Genomic DNA, 11,682 nt, shown 5'->3' on the forward strand with positions numbered 1-11,682 from the left:
AATAATAATATAATAATAATAATAATAATAATAATAATAATAATAATATAAGAAATAATAGTGTATCAGCGTCCTTGTAGTTCAAGCTTCTAAGTTACAGAAACTAAGAAATAAATTACAGTAATTAAACTGTAATAGATTAAAAAAAATCTGTATTATCATCTTCCATTGCTTTGAATTTTCAGGAACACATGTTAGCAGCTTTGCTTTTAGGATTTATAAAAGAAGTAAGGGTACATTTAAAATCAAGTAATTTAAGTACTAAAGGGTAGATGAGATGACAAAATTAGTGGTAAAAAAACACGGTGTCAAAAAAGACTCTAAAGCTTTAAGACTATGAGATTTATTATGAGCAGTGTAACGTACCGCCAGCTGACTAGCTGGTATCTACTATGTCTGCTCCAGCTATTCATTGCGCAGACAGAAAGAGCCTGGAAACGTATCCTTCTTCATGAAAGTGAGTACAAGGCTGGAACGGCCACGCATTAACACATAAATTTGGTCACAACATGACAAAGTGTGAAGGGAGAGTAGAGAGTAGCAATACAGTATTAAGGCCTAAGCTGTAGGAAGAACCAAAGGCTTCAACACCGGCATGATTTTCTTCTCTCTTACACTGCTGTAATCTGCTGTTTTCTATTTAATCTCTCCTGATTTAAATTCATCCATACAGCCTAATCTGAGGTGAACTTTTTTCCATAAAAATCAATGTAAGATAAACTTTGTTGTAGACTGAAAAAGGACACGTAAGAGAAAAGCTGAACTTCTACATTGTACAAGCGCTCACCAAGGGCTGAGCACGAGCTTGGCCAATTTTTAACTACTTTAACCACTGAGACAATCAAAACCACTGTTTTGTCCATCACAGCTCACTGGGACACATGAGATAAAATCTACGTCCGAGAACCTGTACACCCTCGTCTGTCTGGTGGCATCCTTGCACTGCTTCCTGCTTGGATTTTCTTTTCTTTTGACTGATTAGTCTAGATATTGCTTACTAAAGAAACTGCTTGATGTTTTCAGCTTTCATTTCGGCCGTAAACGTTGCCTTCATCTCCTCATAAGGACTCACAGATGTCTTCTTTTCTGTGGGTTTTGCAAACCAGCCTGTACAACACACCAAAACACAATAGTAAGAACACCAGAGCAATCTTACCATGACACACACCATCCCTCTTTGGTTTCACCACAAGATTGTCACTGTGTATTTTACCACTGTTTTTATCTCAGCACAGACAAGCAGCCACAATCTACTGCAGGCTGCACAGCGACGGCAGCAGCAGTTGCCCTCACGTGAAGAGAACTTCTTTACCTAGGTAGATACTGAGGGGAATAAAATACTATATTCATCACAGTTATTTTACTGTACATTCTAAGGAGACTTCTCTTTCTTTAGCACCAGAACATCATTCTGTCAGTCCTATCAGTCAGCTCAGCAGTAAGGCAGCAGCCTTACAAAAAAGCACAGCAACACAGCCAGCCTTTGTAAGGAACAGATGTCTTGTAACTCCTTTCTCACTCTCTGGTCTGTCTGGCTCTTATTCTGGAATTTCTCCCTTACTGTGCAGGCATTACCAGAGTAAGCGATGAGAGGAACACCTGGCTAGGAAGAAAGTGTTTCTGACATCTGTTTTTTGCTTTTAAGTCAGAGTTGGGACATGGTGAGTGCAAACGCAGCGGCGGGTACATGGGCAGTGCAAATCAGCGAACCATCGGGGAGCCGAGGGCGGGTGACAGGCTGGCACCGGCGAGGCACCGGTCACTGGCATAGCGGAAGTGTGCCACATGAAATGTGCCACTTCTCTTTCGGCATGAAGAGAGCGATTCAGTCAGGGCTTCCCGATGGCACGAACCCCAAGGACATACCAAAGGGCGTTTCAAAATACAAGTGGCTCTTTTGTTTTCCTTCCTCCCCTCAGCTGGCCCTGAGCCATCTGCGAACCAAAAGGGAGGGAAAACCTCTTGTGGCAGCAACCCGCAGCCCTGCCTGCTTGGGCCGAGGTGGCACATGAAATTAAAGCCTCTTTCACCCCTCCTGTCAGCGCTCCTCCAGCCCCGTATGTGTCTTCCCGCCGTTCTGGTTTGGGCCCGTGCAGTCTCACGGCAGAGGGCTCTGTCCCCTCCTCACAAACCCAGAGCCTCTTCTGGGCAGAACTACTTTATTTAAAAGGAAATCGAAAACCCAGCCGAAAAAGACACTCTCGACTGAAGACCCCTTCTCTTGCGGAGGAGTCAGGAGTCCCTGGAAGGGTCGGTGGCTGGCCCGGACCGGCCTGAGAGATTATGAGGGAAGGAGGGAGGGAGGGAAGGGGGGAGGGAGGGAGTGTCGGCCGGGCCGAGTACGGACCCACCTCGGGCACCCCTGGCACAAAGCCGCGGGCGCTGGAAGCCGCCTGCTCCTTCCCCCCACCCGGCCCTTCCTCAGCCCGGCTCCGAGCCACCTCCCCCGGCTGGAAGGGCCGAGGGTGGCCGGGAGAGCCCCCCCGCCCCCGATGCGAAGGGGGGTTAAGTCCGCACTGTCCCGATAAGGAACCCGAGGAGGAATAGCCCCGCCGCTGCTCCCAGGACGACAGCCCAGAAGCGGCCGCTAGCTGCCCTGGGGCCGGCCGGCTCCCTGGCAGCGCCGAGCGACGTCCACATGGCTGCCGGCCCCCTCCCCACCGCTCCCGGCACGGCCCGCCCCGCCGGCCGAAGTCCCGCCGTGGCCCGGCCCGCCCCGGAGGCGGGCGGGCGCTGGCCGTTCGTTGCGGCCAGCTCCGCGGCTCCCGCCTGAGCCCTGAGCCGCCCGTGAGGGCTCTGCTGTCCGCCGCCGCCCAGGGGCAAGGCCGTCCCGCCATCGCCGGCAATGTTGGAGTCCGCCCGGCTGCCGCAGCCGCTGCCCGGGGGGTTGCCGCTCTCTCGATGGACTCTGTCAGTCGATCCCAGCGCGCCCAACCCCCTGCTGCCCTCCCCCTCTTTCTCTCCTGCTCCTCGACACCGTGCCACCCCCTATTTCTTTTAACTTGCTACAGAGTGCGGTGAGGAGGGAAAGCGATGGTTCCCGGGCCTGGCTCTCCCTGCCTGTTCCACACAGAGCAGTGCTGTGCCCTCCGCCACAGGGCACACCCCAGACCCGGCAGCACCAGCAGGGCGAACGTGAGGGGAAACAAAAGCTAAAAGCTGCGGTAAATGATTTAATCGCAAACAGGATTCCAATTAGAATTGATAATTTATTAAAGGAACAAAGGCAAGCAAACAGCGCTGGCTGTGCCGGGAGTCTCTGCCCAACCGAGACACACACCTTACAGACGCCATTTTTGGTTTCTCTCTCCTATACTAATACGTATTCATAACTGTCTCTAAAATGGTTGGCCCTTGCCAAAAATGGGTGTATCCCCCCTCTTACAGGTCACTATGCAGATAACAACAGGAGCGGGTTAAGTTGGTGTTCTAGAATGTTCGCCAGGTGGCTCCTGCAAAACACAGACAGGATAGACACACCGTCTCGTCTGCGGCCATACAGACAAAACAATCAAAGGTCACACTTCACCCTGTGGCCCTAACACTGTTCCACGCTGACACGAATCAGTTAAGCACATTTCACAAAAGCCATCATTTTGAGAGATTTATTCTAAGGAATATTGTACCCCAATACCCAGCACTCTCTGAAAGGCAATAAGGACCCTTCGGACGGGTATGCGCCCCTGTGGAGGTGGGTTGACTACCACCCATTTCTGTGCTCTGTGTTTCTTTCCAGTGTACACAGGTACAATCCCAAAGAGCACGGGTGCACCCCAGCTGCTGGGTTGAGAACAAGCCTGAAACTTCGTACGCTCCTGACTTTGCCGGAGTCTTTTTTTCCACCTCGTAAAATCTCCACTGTATAGTTTTGGAAAAACCTCTCCATTCAGTCGGGTCATCGCATTTGGGAGGAGGTCCGTGATCAGAGGGAAATTGTGCATACAGAGGTGACCTCCTGGGCTCTGCATGGATTTTTATCCTCAGGGGCCTGGCTGAGGTACCAGCTAGGGAGACAGCTGATGTTTAGGTCATAAAGTCTGTAGTTCTCTTGTGTCCATGTCCACATATAGTATGTGCAGCCTGTTTCAACAGCAAGTGCCAGCACTTTACAGGACTGCTCCGATTGCACGACGCTACTTGCTGATGCAGACAAAACCTAAGACTAGGATGAATTCCAGACACTGGACTTTGACCTCATCTGCAGAGCCCATTGCACAAGGAAACTGTAGTACAAGACCACTAGATGAGCCCTGTGGAAAGCAGAAGTGTTGGTTGCAAGGAGCAATACACCAGTGACACAGCAGCAGCATGCTTCAAAATTTTGTAAGATACAAAATGCCTCCAAATGACCAGATAGATACTAAAATAAAATGCCAGTATTTGTGATATTAGTCCCGTGTCCTCCTCCCTGTTGTGCAGAAGCCCTGCTTTTAATGGTTCTCTGAGCGGGGTATTCTGCCACGTCACATCACGCCCAGATGCCTGCCAGGTTGCCCTCAGTGTGCTGGCTGTTGTAGATACCATTCTGGAATGGCCAGCTGTCCCCTATAATATATAGGGAACTTAAGTTTGGAACCGAGCACAGTGAAAGGTTGTACCCCTACCCAGCAGTCTACTTTCCTCCCCCGTTCTGTACCTGAAGGGGCATAATGTGCCCGTGTTCACTACTCCACCACTACTTATTGATGGAAGCTGAAATCCATGCGATGTTTAAATTAAGTGGGCTGAAGAATGGAACATGTCTTCTGGTATTCCTAAAAAGATTAATATGGCCAGGGCACCTTTGGGCACAAGAACTTGGAAGAACGCATGGATCAGCTAATTTCTGTTTGAAGCACTTGGAAATTAAGTTAATGAAGCACCATGGGGCTTTTGCATGAGCAAAAGCATATAGCTTTTGATTAATATTCCAGAGGGATGTAATCAACCCCAGGGGCTTATGGCCACGCTTACTCAAGTGAAATAAGAGAGACAGAAAGGAACGGTCAGGAAACGGAGATGGGAATATTGTCAAAAGTTTGGTGCTGTTGAATACTCTGGAACTAATTGACCTGCCCACACCACTTAGAAGCTCTGAATTACTGCTTTGAGACATTTTATATATAGGCTTCCAGTGTGCCTGTTGCTTGGACGGGACATTATGACCCTTAAATACAAAACAGCAGCAGCCAAAGGGCATAAGAAAGCTTTATTCAAGAACAAATTGCAGTCATGATAAATGCATAAAATGTTATCCTTGTTCCTATACAGAATCTTATCGGTCACTTTGCAGCTAAAGCCATTTCACTAAACCAAAAATGTTCAATACACCAAAACTACGAAAAATTAATATTTCTCCTCTCCCTGTGCTTGATCGGAAGATCTTCTACTAATCACAGTATTTTAAGGCTTTTTTCTTATCTCTGAGCTGTGAGGAACAGACAAAAAAAATTTTTTTTTTCAATTCGTCCACCTGAAGAAACAAACTCACTGGTTTTTGAGATGCAAATCTTAGGCAATGTTTTGGTTAGGATTATCCTTTTGCATACCATTTATCACGACAGTTTTCCTTAGGTCCAACTGAAGCCAATTTAGTGTGACTTAGGTAGGATCTGTACTGGCAAGGTGTTGAGGAACTTATCTGTATGTCAAGGTGCTGTTCAAACACAGATACAATAAGATCAACTTCTGTGGTACTTTCTTTTGATATACCTGCAGGATTACTACTTTAGTCTTTGCTAGTCCTCCAGCCTGTGAAAATGTTGTCACATTAATTTTCTGCAAATAAGGCTTACAAATATTTCGGGGGAGGGTTCTTGATGTACCTACTAAATGCATGCTGTAAATTTACTCAGGTTTGGGATTTGGGGAAGGGTGGGGCAAAGTTGTCTCAGTGGCAGCTTTTGCAGTAGCCTTTCATTCTCTGAGTCACAAAGCTAGTTTGATAGGTGATCGGGACAGGAGCTTTCCAACTCTTTCGGTTAGAGGATAAAGCAAAGGTGAAACCAGTTATGTCACTTACAGCCCACCGGAGGAACAGCCAGTTTAGTGTGGAGATAACACTACTGTAGTGTCTGAGAACATCTTTTCTAGCTTGTCAAATAAAGGTGTGTTTGCTTACAGCTGCCAGTCGTTGTTACAATTTTAACTGTGAAAGAGTGGACGCTCCAAGGCACAGAGTTCTGCTGTGGAACTGGTGACAGGCTGGCCGAGAGCTTACGTGCCAGGGTTTGAGGGGAGGCCAACAAGGGGACGTCATGGGGGTCAGCTGCTACTGGCTGCTCTCTCAAGATGAGCAAATGGATGAAGTCTTCTTTAAACAACTAGAAGTCTCATGATTACAGGTCCTTCAGCACGGGAGTGGATAAGCTAGTGAACAGGCGGCCCAAAGACGTGGCATATAAATTCTCAGAGCTTTGAAAAAAGGCTGAACAAAGCCCTGTGCAATGTGATCTAACTTGGACGTTAGCTCTGTTTTGAGCAGGAGTTGCTCTGAATCGACATCCTGGGGTCCCTTCTAACATTTTTCTATGATTCCATGATTCTAATGGAGAGCTGCTTGTGGATTAATATGTGATCTGCTTTGTAAATGTTAAAGTCTATGTTTCTCTATTAGAAATTTGTGATGCAGATAGCGAAATGAAAAGACTTGCCTAGCTCCCAAGGGTTCTGTACGATTAGATCATTTATTTTGAAAAACGTAAAGAAATTCATGAGTTCCAAGACTCTCTTATGCTATAGAACCACTCACCAATTAAATCTGAAGTGTTTCTGATAGAAGTTATTGTTACATGCTTCCTGAGCGAATTAAATTAGATGTATTGTGGTAAACTGTCAATAGAAGAGCAGGAAATGAAACCTAGACGACTTTTCACCTAGAAAACTTTTCTTACCCTTTATTCTAGGTCCATATTTTCAAACTATTCAAAATAACAGCTTCACACTTTTTAGTCATAGAATATAAGGCAGGCAAATAATAAGTAGGTTTATAACTCATGTTTCCCTTTCCCCTGCTATATACTCTTCTCGTATTTCAATAGAAATTGCATAGCTAAAACTTTCTCAAGGTCCTAGAAATCCTGCTGCTTTTGTTTTTCACGTTATTTCAGTGCTTCTGAAATATCCCATTCTGCAAGGTGCCACATATGCTTACGTACTGGAAACAAGACTTGAGCTTTCTTAATATCTCTCTCCCCGTAGGTCTCTGTATAAAGAAGTCAGAATGCTGCCTCTCTACCTACATGAAGCACTGAGCAATGATAAAAGTAAATGTAAACAGCACCTCCCCAATTTTAATGTTTGGTAGTCAAGTTGATTAGCTTTCTGTGTTGGGTTTGTGCCTTGTCCCTATGTTGCGCACTTAGAGATCTGTGGAGTATTTGAATTGTTGTGATAACATTCCTTCAGCTGGGTCTCTGTTGACTATCAAAAAAAGCAGCAGTGGCAGGGCTGCTTTCTGACTGTAATGGCTTCTGGTGCTGAATTGGCCCGTGGAGGAGTCAGACAACCTGAAGACATGGCAAAAGGTGGCCCAGGGAGTATCTGCCCATTTTGTGGCAACAGAATGTTAAATCAGGTCAAGCTGCCCGGTGTTAATGTCACCAAGAGAATATAAATGACCTGTTATTACTGGAAAATTAACTCCACAATGGCTGAACTGCTTTGAGTTTTTCTATGGATCGAGAACAAGTTTTTACAGAAAGGCAATTTCTTCTGTGCCTGTTTTCATCTTTTTCCTTCCCATATCTTTCACATATAGCAAGCACAGATTCTTCTGGTGGTTTAAGCAAAGACTGGGATGCCAACGTGGAAAACAATTTGTCTTTACTGATAGTGAGTCACAGTTAGCCAATATGCATTCTTCAAATTTTACAGATTAGTGCTGTTGCTGTGCTATCATTGTTATATATCTTTGAATCATACAACGGTTTAGGTGGGAACGGGCCTTAAAGATCATCTAGTTCCAACCACCTGCCCTGGGCAGGGACACCTCCCACCAGACCAGGTTGCTCCAAGCTCCGTCCAGCCTGGCCTTGAACACCTCCAGGGATGGGGCACTGACAGCTTCCTGGGCAACCTGTTCCAGCGCCTCACCACCCTTACAATACAGAAATTCTTCCTGATATCCAATCTAAATCTGCCCTCTTTCAGTTTGAAGCCGTTTCAGTGCCTGAAATCCTTCTGGCAGAAGCCGGCGCTCCGCACTTTGCCCCAGCAGCACAGGCAGAGAGCCAGGCACCTGCCCCGCGCAGCCCCACAGCCTACGAGGCTCTGCAGGACATGGCCCTGTGCATGGTGACAAAGGCTGTGGTCAGTGCTATGGCTGTCATCCAGCACAACCTGGCCCAAAGCACCCAGGCTCTCGGCAGGGACACCTCCCACTAGACCAGGCTGCTCCAAGCTCCGTCCAGCCTGGCCTTGAACACCTCCAGGGATGGGGCACTGACAGCTTCCCTGGGCAACCTGTTCCAGCGCCTCACCACCCTTACAATACAGAAATTCTTCCTGATATCCAATCTAAATCTGCCCTCTTTCAGTTTGAAGCCGTTAGCCCGTGCCCTATCATTACACTCCCTGATAAAGAGTCCCTCCCCATCCTTCCTCTAGGCCCCCTTTAGGGACTGGAAGGCTGCTCTAAGGTCGCCCCGGAGCCTTCTCTTCTCCAGGATGAACATCCCCAGCTCTCTCAGCCTGTCCTCATAGCATAGGCGCTCCAGCCCTCTGATCATCTTCGTGGCCCTCCGCTGGACCCCTTCCAGCAAGTCCACGTCCTTCTTGTGCTGAGGACTCCAGAGCTGGACGCAGTACTCCAGGTGGGGTCTCACCAGAGCGGAGCAGAGGGGCAGAATCACCTCCCTCGACCTGCTGGCCACGCTTCTTTCGATGCAGCCCAGGATGCGTTGGCTTTCAGGGTTGCAAGCGCGCATTGCCTGCTCATGTTGAGCTTCTTGTCCACCAGCACCCCCAAGTCCCTCTCCTCAGGGCTGCTCTCAAGCCATTCTCCGCCCAACCTGTAGGTGTGCCTGGCATTGCCATGACCCAGGTGCAGGCTCTTGCACTTGGCCTGGCTGAACTTCATGACGTTCACACAGGCCCACCTCTCGAGCCTGTCCAGGTCCCTCTGGATGGCGTCCCTTCTCTCCAGTGTGTCGACCGTGCCACACAGCCTGGTGTCGTCAGCAAACTTGCTGAGGGTGCACTCAATCCCACTGTCCATGTCACTGACAAAGACGTTAAACAGCACTGGTCCCCGTACTGACCCCTGAGGAACAGCACTCGTCACCGTGGGCTGCCCAGGCAGGCAGGGACAGCCGGGCATGCCACCGCCGCTCGGCCAGCAAGACACGCCAGCAGCTGCTGCAAGCTGCCGCCTCTGCCACCAGCACCCTCGACTCCTTCTGCCGCGGGCTGGGAACCGGCCAGCAGCACTGCAGCCAGCGGCTGCCTACGGCCGGTCCCACCTGCTGGGGGCATCAACGGTGAGCGGGGCAGACCTGCGAGGGTGAGGACGTTCAGGCCTGCCCAGCAGCTCCCTCCAGCCTACAGCGCAGCAGGGAAGGACGCCGCCCGGGACATCACAAACAAGGTCCTGTGCAAAGTTTTCCCTGCCAGCCATGGACCCAGCCAGCAGCCAGCAGCACCGCGGGACCGTGCACATTGCAAGGCTGCGGCCATGACTGAAAGAACAGACAAGGTGTTGGCAGCCAACAGCAGCAAGGCCCCCGCGGCTTGTCCCACACTGAGGGGGGCACAGGGGGTCACTGGTGCTGCCAGCAGGGCCCCTGCACCAGCTTCCCTGGGCAGGCACGCGGGGCCAGGACACCAAGGACAAGCAGCACAGCAAGATCCACCTACTTCTCCCATCTTCAGTGAGCAGGCCCCTGCAGCAGAGGCAGAGAGGCAGGCACCTGCCCCATACACACCCCGAGAATATGAGGACAAGGTTCTGCAGGACACACCAGCACCCTCGACCTCTCCTGCCGCGGGCTGGCAAATGGCCAGCAGCACCGCAGCCAGCGGCTGCCTACGGCCAGTCCCACCTGCTCGGGGCATCAACGGTGAGCGGGGCAGACCTGCGAGGGTGAGGAGCTTCAGGCCTGCCCAGCAGCTCCCTCCAGCCTACAGCGCAGCAGGGAAGGACGCCGCCCGGGACATCACAAACAAGGTCCTGTGCAAAGTTTTCCCTGCCAGCCATGGACCCAGCCAGCAGCCAGCAGCACCGCGGGACCGTGCACATTGCAAGGCTGCGGCCATGACTGAAACAACAGACAAGGTGTTGGCATCCAACAGCAGCAAGGCCAGCTCCCTCCAGCCTACAGAGGAGCTATAAAGGACACAGCCCGGTGCCTCACGAGTTTTCCTTGGCCAAGGTTTTCCTTGGAAGCGGGGGACCCAGCCAGCAGCCAGCAGCACCCCGGGGAAGGGCTGAGGCCATGACACCAACATCAGACAAGGTGTTAGCGGCCAATGGAGGCAAGGCTTTTGCAGAGGATCCAGCCATCCTGTCCATCAAGACAGAGTCCCTGGAGGAGCTGGAGAGGAGCTGCCTGGCCCGCACCAGGCGCAGCCTGGCCCAACTCAGCAATGCCACCCTGCAGTGGCAGCAGGACAGCCCGGAGGAAAAGCCAGGGGCCTTGGCCGAGGAGCAGGAGAAGTGCAAAGACAGCAGTGACAAGGAGCTGTCCCAAGGGGAAGACATCAGCATCCACACCATCTGGGTCAACGCCTCCGTCCCGGAGCTCTTCCAGGACACCCACGCTGGTCCCCAGGAGGAGTCCGGCCGGCCCAGCCGCCTGGGCACAGGGGTGGCAGGAGACATAGCTGGAGACCTGCAGAGCGCGTCTCCTGCCCTGGCTGGTCCCACGGATGCTGAGCCGGCAGCTTGTGCCCTGGCCGGAACTCCTGAGCAAGAGGGGCACCGCACGCCTCTGGCTCCCATGGCAGAAGAGGAGGCAAAGGCAACCGCTTCTCCCATCCTCAGCGAGCAGGCCCCTGCAGCAGAAGTAGAGAGCTGGGCACCTGCCCCACACACCCCCCAGAGTACAAGTACGAGGCTCTGCAGGACACAATCCTGAGCATGGTGAGACAGGCTCTCATCAATTCTGTGCTTGTGAGCCAGGAAAAACTGGCAAAACGCAAGGCTGCAGCAACAGCAGCAACACCACCTGCAGCACCACAGGACAGCGAGTCTGCCTCGGCTGCAGAGCCTCGGGGAGAGGCCAGCGCAGCCCCTCTCATCCCTTTGGCACGTGAGCATGGAGAAAACATGGCTTCTCCCACGTCGGAAGACCACTACGATGAAGCGGCTGCTTCAGTGCCTGAAATCCCTCTGGCAGAAGCCGGCGCTCCGCACTTTGCCCCAGCAGCACAGGCAGAGAGCCAGGCACCTGCCCCGCGCAGCCCCACAGCCTACGAGGCTCTGCAGGACATGGCCCTGTGCATGGTGACAAAGGCTGTGGTCAGTGCTATGGCTGTCATCCAGCACAACCTGGCCCAAAGCACCCAGGCTCTCGGCAGGGACACCTCCCACTAGACCAGGCTGCTCCAAGCTCCGTCCAGCCTGGCCTTGAACACCTCCAGGGATGGGGCACTGACAGCTTCCCTGGGCAACCTGTTCCAGCGCCTCACCACCCTTACAATACAGAAATTCTTCCTGATATCCAATCTAAATCTGCCCTCTTTCAGTTTGAAGCCGTTAGCCCG

The sequence above is a fragment of the Chroicocephalus ridibundus genome, chromosome 1 (assembly GCF_963924245.1).
Source record: "Chroicocephalus ridibundus chromosome 1, bChrRid1.1, whole genome shotgun sequence".
NCBI classification, from domain to species: domain Eukaryota; kingdom Metazoa; phylum Chordata; class Aves; order Charadriiformes; family Laridae; genus Chroicocephalus; species Chroicocephalus ridibundus.